We start from the raw sequence: 6,000 nt of genomic DNA on the forward strand, positions 1-6,000 counted from the left end.
TTCTTGATTCTTGTGCTCTATATGGATGATTTATTCCTTATTGGAGATGATGGTCTGATTGCTAAGTGTAAAAGGCATCTTACTTCAGAATTTCAAATGAAAGACTTGGGTCCATTGCATTATTTTCTTGGTCTTGAGGTATGGCAATCCTCTAATGGTATCTCTAATGGTATTCTTCTAAGTCAAGGTAAATATGCAATAGATATACTAGAAAGGTTTTGCTTGTTCGATTGTAAATCTGTGGTTACTCCTATTGAAGCCAATTTGAAGAAACTTTATGAGGATGTAGTTGGTTCAAATTTGATTGATCCTACTATGTATTAACAATTCATTGTTTCACTTATGTACATAGTTTTTTTTATTAAGGAAAACAAGTTTTGAAGGGTGCCTGAAACCCTTTACAGATCAAATTATTTTCAATGAAGCCCAAACATAATAACAAAAAACCTTAGTTGAAACAGGTCACTCGACAAAACAAGGTAGCCAGGGTGGCCTCACAGATAACACAGTGCTCTACTACCACATAAACAAGTTTTAAACGAGATCCTTAAACCCCATGGTTACAAAAGAGGACATTTTATCTAGAACCATGTCAAACTACAAAACAACAAGCCAAAGAGACCAAGAGAACCAAAACAAGAAAGGGACAACCTCAAAAAGACCAAGCTAGCAACAAGAAAAGAAATCTGAGCCTCAAGATTCACCTTTAGATCCTATCTTTTGAGAACGTAAAGGCATATCAAATGATGGAATGGAGGGCTTGACCTTTTTCCTTTTATTGTTGTTCATCCATCCTCCACCATCCCAACAACCTTTAGCCAAGAAAAGTCATCATCACCACAAATAGCCCCCAAAGCCCTCTCAGCCGGGGAAGAAGCATCACCACCACACGAAAGAGGGGCAACAGCTCCCCCCGGAGCCATAGCCACACGAGGAGCAACAATCTATTCAACATTAGTAGCATCCAAAGGAGGGACAACAGTGTTGGCCACCTCCGTAGGGGGAACATTTAAATCATGAGGAGCAACAACATAATCTGCCACCAATGAATTCTGAGAAGAATCAACCAACCCATCACCAACAGAGGGAGCTTTCTGAATAGTGTAGTGATCATTCGAAACCCCCATCCACCAAGAAGGTGACTTCTTCGATCGAACCTTTCCAAAGGAGCAACATGCTGCGAGGTGATCGGTCTTATGGCATTTCCAACATCTGAAAGGAATACCCTCATAATCAAGAAGCTAAATCCAAGAGCCATTGGGAGAGGCCAACTTAATCATTTTCGAGAGCCCCTTAGAGAAATCTATCTCCACAAGAATGCGAGTATACGTCGTTCAAAACACATTGGAAGACGCAGTATCAACCAGCAAAAAATCCCCTGGGGCTTACCCCATAGCCTCCATGACTGAATCCAACCATAAGTGAAGGGGAAGATTAGGCAACCTTACCCATAGAGGAATCTTGTTAAAGGATTCAATTGACAAATCAAAATCGACATACCAAGGTTTGGCCAACAAGGGGAACCTCTCCTCCCAAGAGAAACCACATCGAAGGATGGCATTTCGATCATCAGTAGAAGCACATTTCACAATAAAAAAGCCCCTTGGCACAGGAAAAATTTGGAGTAAATCTGAAACGATAGGCTCCCAAAATTTGGAAATCCAAGCATGCAAATTTGACAGAGAGGGCCAAAAACTCCTAAAATGAAAGATGGCAACAGTAGAGGAGAAATCCTTCGCATAAGTAGAAATCTCATCGACTAGATTAGACTCTAGATTTCTCAAAATGGGGTTACTTACTGTAACAGGCTCAACATCATGGGGCCCCAGACGCACAACCTGACCACCAAGTCGAGCCTCATAGATGGCCACATTTGCATGGAAATGGCCAACCCACCCATAGCTCCTGGGGAACAAATCTCCCCACCAGGAACAGGAGAAGCCCTAGCTCGAAAAGCAACAGAGTAGCCGCCCCTTGCCTTGATCGCTTGAGAAAGTGCAAGAGAAGCCCGGTGAATGCAACCAACAACATCACCACCCAAAGGACAAGACAAAGTGGAAACTAGGGTAGACACGAACACAGGAGCAGAAGCCACAATAGAAGTGGGAGTGGGAGCAGGAGCAGGTGACATCATGGTTCAAACTAACTTTGATTTTGTTAGTAAAACTTTGGGGGGAAAGTCCAGTCCTATACCCCAGGCCAGCGGAGCAGGTATTTGGCACGAAAGTCTTGTAAGGGAAACTAGCTTGCAACCCTTCTCCACTATGAAGAGGAGTGGAACCTATGACCTCAAGGAAATAAACCTCAAGGCGCAGACCAACTCACCTACAAGTGACAACTCACTTATGTACATAGTTAACACAAGGCAAAATATTTGTTCTGTTGTTAATACCTTGAGCCAATTTATATGTGAACCAAAGAATATTCATTTAGTTGTAGCAAGGCATATGCCGAGATATGTTCGTGGCACCCTAGGATATGGTTTATTCTTTGCATCAAATATTGATTTGACATTATTTGGTTTCTTTGATTCTGATTGGGCAAGGTATGCAATTGATAGGAAAAATACTTCAAGTTATTGCTTTAGCTTGGGTTTAACTATGATTTGTTGGTGCAGTAGGAAGCAAAATTGTGTGGCTCAAAGCACAGTTGAAGCAGAGTATGTTGTAGCATGCACAACTGCAAAAGAAGTTGTATGGCTTCACAAATTACTTTTTGATCTTTTTGATCAAATGTTTGAACCTACTACGATTATGTGTGATAATAAAAGTTGTGTAAAGATTTTTGCTGATCTTGTTTTTCATGACCAATCTAAGCATGTGGAAATTAAATACCATTATCTCAGAGATATGGTGCAAAGGAAAGCTATTGAACTCAAGTATGTTTCTACTGAAGAACGGGTTGCCCAAGCCTCTTTCTAAGATCAAGTTTAACTACTTTCGAAAGAAGCTTGGCATATTGGAGAACGACACGCTTATTAAGAAAGAGTCTCAATTTTAGTAACTATTTTTGTTACGAGTACTTCTATGTGAGAGAAGTTCAGAATAAAGTTTTCTTTATTCACCCATTGCAAGTTGGCATGCTGGATTCACCCTCTACGAGTAGGCATGGTGAAAATACAATCTTCTTTGGGAGAAGATTAAGGTGAAAGTCTATGTTCTGTCACCCTCTGCGAGTAAGCATGGTGAATCCCATCCTCTGCAAGTAGGCATGATGAAAATATGGTGCATTTATGTTATCGAATTTTATTTTCCTATTTTTATTTTTTGTTATGATGAGATAACAATGGTGATAGTAGTGAGGCAAGAGCCTACAACACAATGGTAACTTGTGAGCTTCTCATGTGGGAGGTCTTGGCTTTGATTCTACTCACTTAACACATAAAAATAATTAATTACAACAAATAATAATAATTAATCTAGGCTTCGGCCGATTACCGATAAAAAATAATAATAATGGAGATAGTAGTGGAATTTTTTTAATTTTTCATGACGAGATAATAATAGTGATAGCAATGACTATTTTGATTTATTATTATGATGAGATAGCAATAGTATTAGCAGTGGCTATTTTATATATTGCTACGTAGAGATGACATAAGTGTATTGTTATGAAGTGGTAACAATGGTGTTAACACTGTGATTGATTTTGTGTTAACGTGTTACTGGTTCCAGTTTATTGCTCATATCATGTGAAGATTATATGAAGATCTCTCTCTTTCTATAAGAGGGAGTGTTGAAGTTTTCATAGCTTCAAGATAAATCTTCTATATACGTTCTTCAAGCTCATTCTTGCAGACCCGAGTGGTTGCTTGTTGTGATTTCTTTTATGTCTCTTACTTCTATCTCATGTATTTGAGCAAAGGTTGGAGCAATCATTTATGATTTCTATTTTATTCTGGTTTGTTTCTTCTAGTTTGAAAGGGCTTCTTCAACATGTGTGTGCTCACCAATTTTATCTTACTCCGACAACGACAAATTAATGTGCCTATTTGATTATTCATATCTATGGTTTGTGCGAAAAAGTTAAGATCAATCATTTAAGTGGACTCTCCATTTCAAGATATGATAGTTTGTCCTCATGTTGTTTTCTCTTCTTTCAATGTCTCTTATTATCTTGGTCTTAACATTTATGGTGGGTGGCTCTTCGAAGTTTCTCTCGAGAGTCGAAGAGTTTTCTTATTACACATCGGTTATCTGTTCTACGTGTGTTGGAGGTTTCCTCTCAGTTTCCTTTGGTCTTTTATCAAAGCATATTGGATGCGGTGAGTGTGGAGTTCTCCAATTAAAGTAGATATTTTGATTGATATTCAGATATATATTTCCAAGTCAATTCTTATTGCAGGGTTAATCTCTTGTATTAGGTGATTGATATTGCTTCAATTTTGGCAGTAGACATTGTTTCAGTCTTGGCATCAGGTGCTTCTTTTTTATTTGCAATTAAGTGTTATTATTCTTCAATATTTTTAAACCATTCTAGTGACAAAATTGATTAGAACTGACTGAAGTTTCTATCATAATATTTTTGGTTTGTTTCTTCTAGCAGTTACAAGGAAAATTCCAACACACACAAAATAGATAGTTGATGCGACACAAAAAAACTCTTCAACTCTCCAGAGAAACATCAAAGAGCCACCCATCGTATACCAAGACAATTTAAGGAAGAGACACCGATAGAAGAGAAAATGATGTGGGAAAAAATTGTTGTATCTTGAAATGGAGGGTCCACTTTAATGATTGACCTTCAACTTTGCCACACAAACTATAAATATGAATAACCAAACACACACATGCTAAAGATAATTTTTCGTTGCCAGAATAAGGAAAAAAAAGGTGAGCATGCATGCACATGTTGAAGAGGTTCTTTTAAACTAGAAGAAACAAATTGGAGTAAATTAGAAATCATAAACGATTTCTCGAACCTTGCTCAAATACATGATATAGAAGTAAGAGACATAAAAGAGATCACAACAAGAAACCACTTAGTTTTGCAAGGATGAGCTTGAAGAAGTCATGTAGAAGGTATACCTTGAAGCTATAAAAACTTCAACGAATCTAACTTGTAAACCAATTGTACAAGTCAACAAATAAAATGAAATAGTAAAGTTAGTGGTCAAAAGTTTTGATGGTCATAAATAGTCAAAACAATAGTTCTACATGAAGAATATCATTGTGGGAAGTCTTGCAAATGTAGGACTTGGAAGTATAGAATGACCCTTATGATTGAACGGTTTGCATCTATCTATTAATATCCCTTTGCCTAAATTTGATGGGAAAGGGAAAAATAATGTATGAGCACTAAACAAATTAATAGACGATACACAAAAATGGAATAACTTTTTAGTTGTTTAGAGATTGTAAGTGCATTTTTGGATAGTTGATAGGATGAAAGTAGATAAATCAAGGAAGGTAATTTTGAATATACAAATGAAAAATAAGACAATTTTTTTGCACAGGATTTCAAAAAATGACTTTGCAAGGATCTCCTTTGCTTTTGAATTAGCTCGCTACAACAAATAAGAACAAGGTGGGGAAATTAAATCCTCACCAATTTAACCTATTAACTTCCACTCTAAGAATAATTGTTAATTATTAGTAGTGTTGGTTAGATTCAATCATGTTGACAAATTTTGACTTATAGTAATCCATTATCTACTATCCGCATTTTACTCAAAATTATTGAGTATTGCTGTTTTGATATTTGATTAATAACTATTTATATAAATCTCTTGCAATTATAGACATATGTATATTCTTATTAAAATTATTACTAATCATATCACACAACTTAAACAAACATTTCTGTTAGTTGATTTTGAGTAATATAATCTATGATTATCGATTTGAAGAAAATGATGAAATCTGCATATTGAAGATGTTGGTTTTGATATAAACTAATTTAACAATGCTTATTCTCATTTCTATATTGATTTCCACTACAATGAATATATAATGAATCAACATCATGTTAAAGCGTTGCATAATTTACGATTGATCTCAT

Source organism: Cupressus sempervirens, chromosome 4, assembly GCF_028749045.1.
Source record: "Cupressus sempervirens isolate cs-2001-9-10 chromosome 4, ASM2874904v1, whole genome shotgun sequence".
Classification (NCBI taxonomy): Eukaryota; Viridiplantae; Streptophyta; class Pinopsida; order Cupressales; family Cupressaceae; genus Cupressus; species Cupressus sempervirens.